Source organism: Ovis canadensis, chromosome 14, assembly GCF_042477335.2.
Source record: "Ovis canadensis isolate MfBH-ARS-UI-01 breed Bighorn chromosome 14, ARS-UI_OviCan_v2, whole genome shotgun sequence".
Taxonomy (NCBI): Eukaryota; Metazoa; Chordata; class Mammalia; order Artiodactyla; family Bovidae; genus Ovis; species Ovis canadensis.
Window position 1 is genome coordinate 14,261,968 of NC_091258.1, and position 11,593 is coordinate 14,273,560.

The window sequence follows — 11,593 nt, forward strand, 5'->3', positions numbered from 1 at the left end:
CGTGAACCGCATCACACCAGGCCTCCCTGTCCATCACCAACTCCCGGAGTTCACTCAAACTCACGTCCATCGAATCAGTGATGCCATCCAGCCATCTCATCCTCTGTCGTCCCCTTCCCCTCCTGCCCCCAATCCCTCCCAGCATCAGAGTCTTTTCCAATGAGTCAACTCTTCGCATGAGGTGGCCAAAGTACTGGAGTTTCAGCTTTAGCATCATTCCTTCCAAAGAAATCCCATCTTAGGCCTGTTCATGCTGATCATGCTCGGCCACTTGTCCAGTGGACTCCGAACTCTGTGTTTAGTGCCTATAAAAACAACAACAGAAGGATAACAGCCCCTCCAGACAGGGGAAACTTGAAGATCGTATCTAGGTTACTCATCGCCTAAGAGAAAACATACACTAATCACCCCTTCCTCCAGGGCCATAAATTTTCTGTATCAATCGGAGTGTAACTTCAGGTTTATTGATTACTGGCTAATTGTTTGACTGTTTGAGCACATGAGCACATAGCGCGTGAATGAGGGGGTTATTGGGATTGTATTTTCCTTGGTTTATGTAAGACTCAAGGAATTTGGAAGGGTGGGTTCAGACATGTACACATGGGGCATAAAAGATTTTCACAAATGCTGGTGGGGGTCATTGGCTAAAAGGAGACTCTGCCTTGGGCCTGCCGGTGTAATAAACTGCATTCCACTATCTGCACTGTCCTTCTGAGTGAGTTTGTTTCCCAGAACGCATGTCTACAACAAGTGAGTCAAGCAGATGGCCCTCCCAATGTGTGTGGGCCTCATCCAATCCACTGATGGCCTGAATAGAACAAAATACAGAGGAGGGGAGCGTGTGAGCTCTCTGACTGACTGCTTGAGCAGAGTCTTATGCCCTGGTTCTCTGAGTTCTCAGACCTGGCTTTCCTGGGCCTCCAGCTTGCAGACGGCACATCGGCAGGTCATGGGACTTCTCTGCCTTCATAACTGCGTGAGCCAGTTTCTTATAACACACACCTACATGAAGACGCAGAAGTAGATAAAAATGTGGCTTCTCAGGTGGCGCTAGTAGTAAAGAACCCGCCTGCCAGTGCAGAAGACATAGAGACCCAGGTTCCATCCCTGGGTCAGGAAGATCCCCTGGAGGAGGCCACAGCAGCCCACTCCAATATTCTCGCCTGGAGAATCCTGTGGTCAGAGGGGCCTGGCAGGCTACAGTCTATAGGGTCACAGAGTCGGACACGACGGAAGCGACTGAACACATACATGCACAGATATGTGCCCTGTTGGTTCTGTTTCTCCAGAGGACGCCAAATAGTGTAATATGTTTACCTTATCAGTGACTGTTTAAAAAATCTCTTTCCCCTGAATAGGAAAAGATAAAACTAAAACATGGACAAGGGGATGTGACGTTCCATGAAGGGTTAAAGCACATTAGGGTCTGTTTAAGAAGAGGATGAAAACACATAAAACAGCATTAATTTATAGCTTTATTTTATAGCAATATATGTAGGATTAAAAATTTAGGAATACACACACACTTTGTTCTTTTTATCATAAATGGGATCATGAAGACTTGCTGTTTTTCAGCGTGCTTTATCCCATGACACAGGTGGGCATCTACCTAGCTCTACTGTCTTCTCCTAATATGGAATTGTGGAACTCACACAGCAGCCCTTTACTGAAGCACAGGTGAGCATTTTCCAATGTTCACTATATAAGCCATGCTTTAAAGATCATCCTTGTACATGGGTCTTACACATTTTGGAGACACAGATTCCAATCACATTCACAGCGAGATTTGCATGTAGAGGACCACATAGTATGTGAGTATATCTCATCACCTGAAACTAAGCATCCTCAGGACAGTAGTGCTTTCTGCTCTCTGTAAAATAGACCTTCCATGGGGGAAATTACATGTCTTACAAGTGAAAGTGAAAGTCACTCAGTCATGTCTGACTCTTTGTGACCCCATGAACTATAGCCTGCCAGGCTCCTCTGTCCATGGAATTCTCCAGGTAAGAATACTGGAGTGAGTAGCTGTTCCCTCCTCCAGGGGACAGTCCCAACTCTGGGATTAAACCCAGGTCTCCTGCATTGCAGGTGGATTCTTTACCATCTGAGCCACCAGGGAAGCCCAGGAATACTGGAGTGGGTTAGCCTTTCCCTTCTCCAGGGGATCTTCCCAACCCAGGGATTGAACCCAGGTCTCCTGCATTACAGGCAGATTCTTACCAGCTGAGCGACAAGGGAAGTGCATGTCTCAAGGGCACTCCTAAATTTGGATCCCTTCTGAATGCACAGATTCTGTGGCAATGGTCAAAAATGTCAGACAACAAGATTCTAATGTATACACGGTGAGCTATATTCAATATCCTATGATAAATCATAATGGAAAAGAATATTTTTAAATGTGTATAAATATATATGTACATGTATACCTGAAAAACTTTGTTGTACAGCAGAAATTAACGCAAAATTGCACATCAACTATATTTCAATTTAAAAAAAAGAAAGAAATGGCAGCCTGGCAGCTATAGAGAAATCTTAGTTAGCTCATTTAGTTTAATCTTTTAAAAAATTATTTGCCAACATAGAAGTCCATACTGCCCTCTTCCCTTGGAAAACTTTGCTACATAGCAGCCCTGATTCCCTGAGAGTCACCAACCACAGGGTGAGGTTGACTGCAGTCAACCCTGGACTTGCACGCTCTTCTTTTTCAGTCCTTTTCTTGGCAGCCAGGTCCAGAGAGCATCTGAGTGTGCCAATGCCGTGAGGTCTGTTGTATTCATGACCAATTTTAAGCTTCGTTTCTGGAGCTAGCTACCGTAAAACAATGAATAAGATCTGCTGGGCTCTCTTCCTTGAGAATAAATTCAGCGCCTGCATGGCCCTTCTGGGCGCCCCCATTCCAGGAAGGAGCAGATGATCAGCACCCACACCTCCCACCCACAAGCAGCTACTCTGTGTTATGTGGTGTCTGCAGGGCCCAGTTTCCCCCAGGGCTGAGAGAGACTTTTCCCTTTTCTGAAAATTACTAACTCTCTTTGTTCAATCCTGGGGGCTGGGTTGATATTAGAATCATTTAACTATTTGAATAGATAATATATTCATCTGGGTTGAGTTTTTTTTAATTATAAAATGGTATTTAGAGAAATTTCTTTCTCCCATCTTTTCTACCACCTACCCAGTTTCTACACACCCCCTCACCACCAAATAAATGGACAGTTTTAGTTTTTGATGTATCCTTGTAGAGAATTTTCTAATCTGTATACATACAAAAGTAATATATGGTCTCTCTCCATCTTGAACTCTAATGATAGCATACCTCCCTTGGTTTCACATTTATTTAGAACGTACATATCGGAGAATTTTTGACGTGGCTAGAAAGGATTCCTCATTCTTTTTCAAGGTTACTGAAGACTCCATGGCATGGATGGTCATAATTATTCAACCCAACTCCAACTGAGGACCTTCAGGTTGTTTCTAGATATCTGCTATTACAAACATTGCTGCAACAAATAACCCTGAACAACTGACTAATATAGACATCTCCTCAACTAGCAACACTCCTGCAGATTCCAAACCAGCACAAACTCCCTGACCTTGTAAAATAAATACAAGGTCCTCTATTGATCATCTGCTCCTCACCATTCACAGAAACACCACACAGAAAATCTAGACACTCGAGGTCTAAACAACGCAGAGATCTATTGCCTGCTTTGCTCTCCAATGACTCTTGCAGATTAAAAAAATGATTTAACCCATGTCCCTCCCTATGGCAGTATTATAAAATGTGGGCTCTGGAGAACATGGAAAATTAGATGATTTTTTACATTAGTTGTCCTTTGAATTATTAGCACAGTATTAATATAGTACAATATGCTCATAATTAGCAAGCCTTCTGAATTTATTATATATACTTATTCTTACGCTTTTTAATAAGCACTCTAGTTGGAGGTGACATGGTGATTCAGATAATGGCTAAATGCATCGGGTGGTGACAAAATGAACCAACCTACATAGGGGAGAGAAGAAAAGTCTAGAAATCCCACAAGATTTTTAATCCCATTAAATGCATAAAAGTTTCTCAATGCATTATTCACATCATAACCATGGAAGAAACAAAGCGTAATTTATTGAGTATTTAATACAACCTGTTAATGCTGTGCAATAAAACGTATTTAATATTTAATGTGATACATGAATTTTGAACTTTTTTCAAGAAAGATCATGTTTCAAACTAAACTAAATACAGTAGATAACAAATGAGTCCCTCTGAGCTTCTCTGCAGGCAGTTTGGGCCTATTGGAGCAGCCACGTTCAGAAGATGGCTTCAGCTTTGGTGTTTAGACAGTTATGGAAAAGAGGTAGCTGTTAAATAGCTGTGATTTTGAGAAGTACTGACTCTGGCAGCCCATCTACTCACAGCCCAGTCATTTGGGCTCAGTTCCTGGATGGGTCCTGTGACCACCATTGTAAATGATTATCTTTTGGCTGCCAGCCATGCATTCTTGTTCTTTGGGTAACAGTGCATGCTAAGTCACTTTAGTCGTGTCTGACTCTTTACGACCCCCCTGGACTGTAGCCCACCAAGTTCCTCTGTCCATGGGATTCTCTAGGCAAGAATAGTGGAGTGGGTTGCCGTTTCCTTCTCTAGGGGATCTTCACGACCCAGGGATCAAACCCCGTTCTTACATCTCCTGCATTCTTTACTGCTAGCGCCACTCAGGAAGCCCTTGGATAACAGTGAAAAGTGAAAGTGAAAGTTGCTCAGTTGCGTCCGACTCTTTGCAGCCCCATGGACTACACAGTCCTGGAATTCTCCAGGCCAGAATACTGGAGTAGGCAGCCTTTCCCTTCTCCAGGTAGCCTTTCCCTTCTCTGGGTAACAGTACATCCGTGCAATTAAATCTCTCCCATTGGCTGGAGCTTGGTGATACTACCAGTGTCCTGCTCTCCTCTTGGGGTGAGCATGCGACCCAAACTAGGCAGTGGGAGGCCTCCTGTATCAGTCTGGTTAGGTCTGAGGATGCTACAGTAACAAGCAATTCTAAATTTTCAGTGGCTGAATGTAACAGTTTTTTTTTTTCTTTCTTAGGCCAGGTATCTGTTCAGGTCGCGTATCTGTCCCAAGTCAAAAGGGAGCTTGGCTAACTGCAGTCCCTCTGTCCAGGTTAATGCAGCCTGCATTTCAATACCTGCTCCTATGATGGCAAAGGCAACAAAGAAAACATCGCAGGGTCTTGTCTCAGTGCAAATGCTCCAGGTCGACACACGTCATTTCTGGCAAGAAATCGGATCTTGACCCCGACCAGCCACAAAGGGTCAAGAAGGACAATGCTCTCACATAATCACCCAAGGGGCAGAAAAGGAATATGTGGGTGACAGAACTGATGGCTGACTGCCACGCTTCCTCCCTGCATTCTGAATTGTGAGCAGCAGGATAAAAAGAATATTTCTTTTTGAAATCTATTTATCCCATAGAGCTTTCTGGCCCACTGTCCAGAGCAATCCCCGTACTACCTCTCCCTCTTAACATGTGTCTTCAAATGGGTTTCCCTTACACCTAAGTAAGCCTGAGTCAGCCCCCTTTTCTCACAACCGTGTAGCCGCAAGAAAGTACAGTATGGCCCCAGCCAGCCAACTGTCATCAGGGCTTGGTGTGGTCCCTCTTTCCCTTCCTCCGAGGCTGAAGCCACAGTCCTGCGAGAGCAGCAGCTAGGGCACTCACTGAGCAGGGGGACACCAGCAATGGCAGAGTTTGCCTGCAGGACACTGTTAGAATCCGTTCAAGCAACCATGATCTGCCTCGCCAAGTGCTGAGTAAATACCTTTCCAATGCAGAAAGGTCCCTACGCAGAACTTGCTATAGAAATTGAAGACTATTGGAGCCAAAGGGGACCTCAGAAGGGAGCTTACCTGGTCCCAGCCTGGTGTGTGAAGAAGGAAGGCACTATCCAAGGCCACATGATTATTTAGAAGTGGAATTCCTAGCTCACATCCCCGGTGAGTGTACCAGAGAGGAAAGTCAAACCAGCAACATCATACATCTGACTATGCCTGGGCTGCCCAGTGCCCAGGCTGGGGTCCGGCACGGCCCCGTGTGGTGTGTCCCCCTCTGGTTGAGCTGGCACTATTTCGCTTTCCGCAAAGAAGACCCGACGTGCAGCCACAGAGACGTCCGGGCAGCACCTGTCTCCTAGTGAGCACCCTGCTCCTGGAGGAGATACAGCGTGGCCCCAAGGGCAGTGCAGCCAGCCCTCCAGCCCTTCTCTGCTCCTGCTCGGCTCCCTGCTGGGGGCGTTTGCGCACCTCTTGTCCTCCATTTGCTTACCCAAACTGCACCTCCTCCAGGAAGCCCTAATGCACTTAGCTGCCTTACACTCATTTTAACATCCAGTGTCTCCAAAGTGCACCCTTTGAAGTATTCCCCAGAAAAGGGATTCTGTGTAGGGCTGTTAGATAAAATGTAGGCTGCCCTGTGAAACTTGATTTCAGATAAACAAAAATTAACTTTTTAATGTAAATACGTCTATTCTCTACAGGACTTCTTAGAAGCACTAAACAACAATGGGCATTGTGAATTCTTGAGTGGGCTTATGGTCTGCAGTATTCCGTCAGTTTACTGGATCCCAGGGCTAAGACTGTCAGATTAAGCAAATAAAGATACAAATAAAATACTGAATTTCCAATTAACAATGTTGTGATAGTTTCAGGTAAACAGCGGAGGGACTCAGTTGTACATATAGATGTATCCTTTCTCCCCCAAACCTCCTTCCCATCCAGGCTGGCACATAACATTGAGCAGAGTTCCATGTGCTATACAATAGGTTTTCGTTGGTTATCCATTTTAAATATATCAGTATGTACATGACCTTGCCAAAGTCCTTAACTATCCCTTCCCCCCAGCAACCATGAGTTTATTTCCTAAGTCTGTTAATCAGCTATACCCCAATACAAAATGTTTTTGGTGCCAAAGTTAAAATTAAAAAATAAAGGTGTAAAAAAATAAAATAGCTCTCTAAAATGAAAAAATCTTTTGAATTTCCTATAAATTATTTTTTGGTAAAAGTATGCCCTGAACTTTATATGAGACATACTTGTGCTAAAATAATACCTGTTGTTTACCTGAAGTTCAAATTCCACTGGGTATCTTGAATTTTATCTGGCGACCTCACTTGGAGATGATACAGATGCCGGTGTTGTGGCAGGTCTGGACTGAAGGCTCAGAAAATATATTCGCAAGAAAGACCCCAGGTGGGTGGGCCTGATCAGTCTAAGAGTAATGAAATGGAAAAGGAGTGTGCTGTGTGTGTCCACATGCCCACACATGTGCATGTGCACAGGTGTGTGTCTGAGGTAGAGGTGGGGTGGGTGACTACAGTGAGGGTTTGCCCAGAATTCCAGAGTTTTGAATCCATGTCTCCTAGCTACTTTAGAATTACTGAAATCTCAGGGTCCCTTTCCCAACCATTTATTCCATAGCGACTTGGGTACAGTGTGTCTTTTAGGAGGTTGTTTGACAGTGCCGCTTTTCCACATGGTACATGCTCATGACAAAAAGACAAGACCTCATCTACCACTCTGTAACTCAGAAACACACAAGTTATACAACATCTGGAATCCACCCAAGGGGGAAAAAATCTCAGTCTACAAATCTAGGCTGCTGGAGGCAGAAACCATGTGCTCAGAATCATTAAGATCACATCTCACTTTGCTACAGGGCAGCTCTGTTCCCCTCCGCATGGCCAGAGAAGTTGACTGGGAGAGACCCGTTTTTGTGCTGAGCCATGGGGCCACGCACCTCTTGGTTAGTACCTGTCCAGGTTTAATACCCAATTACCGTCCTCAGATTGCCTCTCAACACTCATTACCAGCACTCAGCAGTTCCTGCCAAGGTGATGGAATTTTAGATGAGGACGAAGGAGTAGTCGCTTTTGTTTTCAAGCGCTGGTCTCCTTGGAACATTGTCACTCAGCAGGATGCACAATTTCACTTTCTGCTGAAGGCTCCTGAAGAATCAGAGAATTAAGCATTTATAAATAAATTAAACTCCCCTTATGTGAGCAGAGGTCCTCAGCCAGTGGTCTCTGTTTCATGCCTCGGATGAGTTTAGCTGTTTTTCTCCAACACTCAGGCCCAAAGCTGCCCAACAAATGCACTCTAAGCTATAGGAATGGTGGATCCCAGAAGTGGCAATCGGATGTCAGATGCACTCCAGGCCTGTCATGGGACAACTTGAGTGGACTCTGTCACCTCTGCTCCCATCCAGGATGGAGTGAAAAAAAAGACCTTTCTTGCTCATGACGATGGCCACTGTGGCTAGACCAGGTTGGACTCTCTCCCCTGTCTGCCTGCCGAGTGGCCTGCTTCCCAGGCAGGCAAGCAGAAGGGGAAGGACAGAGTAGAGGGGAAAGGGAAAGGGAGCTAGAAAAGTGAAGGAAGAGAGAATGGGGCTGGGGAGAAGGAAAGAAACGCCTCAGGGGTGCAGGGAGTCGAGAAGAGGGAGGAGACAGGTTAGAGTTTAACAGAGAAGTGAGGATTTGAAGTCATTGTCAACATACTGCGAACTCCAGACAGAGTTTCTAGAAGCTACAATCCTATTTCTTATTAGGAATTCATTCATGTAACACACACTCTACTCTGTGGTAAGGGCAGCTACTAGGGATAGGGCACTGTTCTAGGGCCAACAGTTTGCACTGCGGTGAAGACAGGCAAACAATGACAACGAGCAAGACAATGTCAGACCACAGCAGTGCTGGAAGGAGACAGCGTGTTCATTTCGTAGAGAAGCCAGAGAGCAAAGGGCTTCTGGATGGGAACAGTGGACAGGGGAGCCACTTGGAGGGGGTGCCAGAGAGGGGACAACAGAAGGCTGAGAAAGAGCTAGTCATGTGAGGCAGGGAAGAGAGGGGCTCATGCCAAACCCTGCCCCACCACACACACACACACACACACCAGCTTGGTAGGTAGGACAGTGGGACTGAAGCCAACTTGGCCAGAGGGTGATGAGCAAGAGGACACATTACAGGGCAGGAGTCCACCCTATGTAGGCTTGCAGGTGCTGACAGGGAGCTGGGATTGCTTTAATTTTGGACAATGTGTAAAATGCTCTTGGGATCAGACACATATGGTTGACCCTTCTTGATAAGAAAACATAGGGTTGTACATGTCTCCCAGTCCAGGGTTTGCTTTTGAAAGGCTGTCATGGAGTAAAGAGAGAGGTTCTCTGTGGTCCCAGCCTGCGTCTCTCCTCTGAGCCCCAATGTCCTCCTCATGGAAGAGGGAAGGCTGATCTGAGCACAAAACCTACAGGAGATGAAACCCACACCTTTCTTTCCTTGCCCACATGACTGCTTCCAAAGGGAAGCAAATTTCTGGGCCTCACTCTCCTCAACAATAGATTGGGTCCAGCAATATCCACTTGACAGGACAGAGTGTAAGAATTATGCGGTGTCTGGTTTCACAGAGAGTATTTCCTAAGCAACTGCAATGTTCTGGTTCAATATGGTGCCCAGACTGAGAACATCCAGCCGTGGTTGCTGCAGGATGCTGGGGATGAAGCAAAGGGAAAGCAGAAGAAACCACCCGGATGTGAGGGCCCCAGCCCGGAATCTGATTGCTGTGGGGATTTCTGGAGACTGAGCACAAAGAAGCGTCACTGTTTTAAAGCAGTGAGAACGTGCAGACACAGAGCTTCTTCTCCAGTAGAATATACAAGTCTAGCAGGCCCCTGGCCAAGACTGGCAACGCATCCAAAGGGAAATTAAGCATCAAAGGCAGTGGTGTGGAATCTTCTGGTGCCCACTGACAGAGTTTTATAGTCATTCTGGCTCTTGGTCTTAGTTTCCTTGTCAAAACATCAGCTTTCCTCTGCGGCTCCTAACAAGGCAAGAATTGGGCGATGCCGATGAGTAATGCATCTGTTAACACCTTTGCTTGAAAAGATGAGACACATCGAAGCCCGGCTCTATTGGATTTGAGGGCAGTAATATGACACTGAAGTCATTTGCTCCTTGTCACACCAGGAGAGCTTTATGGCTTTTCAGATGGCCACAGACTCTCCCCAGATGAATCAAGCTTCCAGAGTTGAGATGTCTAATATCACACTCTGATGAGAGAGGAGACATATGGGCAGATCCATCACGTGAGCCACTTGTCTCTGCAGAAAGGGAATTGTTAGCAAAGCTGTGCAGAAGGGCTCTGAACCAGTGAGGACCCCCAGATCCCAGCTCGGCTCTGCGGGTGATTACTGAAGGCCACAGAACACACAGCCTTCAGGTACCTGTCCTCACTTGGGCCCTCAAAGCAGATCAAAGACAAAAACTTAGGTGCTGAGAGTTGATTTGGGAGGTGATCCCAGGGAACAGAAGTGAGGGAGCGGAAGGAGAACCAATAAAAGAGCTGGTCACTGCGGGCATTGGGGGCCCAGTCCTGCTGGGACCATCTGAAGAATTTGCTGGAACGGACTTCAGACGTATTCCTTTGGAGGGTGGGAGGTTGGGGCGTTTATCCTCTAACCTGTCCGCTGTTGGAAGAGGGTTGTCCCTGAGTATGTCCACCCTCCCACCTTTGCAGCCTTTGCCTATGCTTGGGATCGCCCCTGTACCTTCTGTGAGAGCTCTATGTCAGAAAAGCAGAAACTCCGGAAGGCCTGCCTGAGGAGGGACCCTGGTGCTGGAACCCCAGCCTTGTGCCTGGCACTACCCACTGTAGCTGTGTTGATGCCAGCTGGGCCCAAGAATGTGGCACAGGGTACAGGAATCACCTGCAGTAATACCTGTACCCTCCAGTGTGCTAAGCACCGCATGAGGACAGGGGACAAACGGGAAAACCATTGCACAGAGGCACCAACTTCTAGGAAAATTTAGAACAGATGGGTGACCCACAGGACCCCAGCTCAGCAGCCCGAGTCCTAATGGAATAATAAGAAGAGAAAATGCCTTTACTGAAAACAAAAATTGACTGTAGCAGCTACAATAGTCTAAGAAATAGGTCAAGTTCTTCTTAGGAGCAGATGGCCTTTTAGTTTAGAGAAATACTTCAGAGGATCTTTCTGCGTGTGTGAAAATGTAGGCCCCAGGGCACAGTGGGGTGGAGAAAGAGAACGGCGCTCTGTTGTGAGTGGGATTTTTGTCTCCTTTGTTTGAAAAGGCCTTGGGATGGGGAGACAAGAAGAGACGAGGCTGAGGAGATGAAGGGGGCTCTAGTCAACCGGCAGAGGGGGGTCCTGGACTGGCAAGGAAGACCGCCGCAGCGACGCAGCGTGCAGAGCAGCGGTCGCAGCGAACGAATGGAGAACCGCGGCGCTGGCGCCCACTCTGCGAGATGCCGGCACTCCTCTCTGACATCCCTCAGCCTTCAGCGCGGAACACCTCCGCCTCTGGTTAGGAGGGCTTTGGAGAAGAGAGCGTGTGGGGAGATCAATGGCAAGGAGAGAACAAGAGCCCGGGGAAGGCGGTGGAATGGAGAGGGGAGCTCAGCAGGGGCGTGTGTGGGCATCGTCCAGCAGGACTCCTGGGGACGCTGGGAAGGCAGCAGAGCCCTCCCAGGACGGGGATGCTCTGATGCTGAAGAAAAGCATGAGTCCACAAGCCCAGAGTAC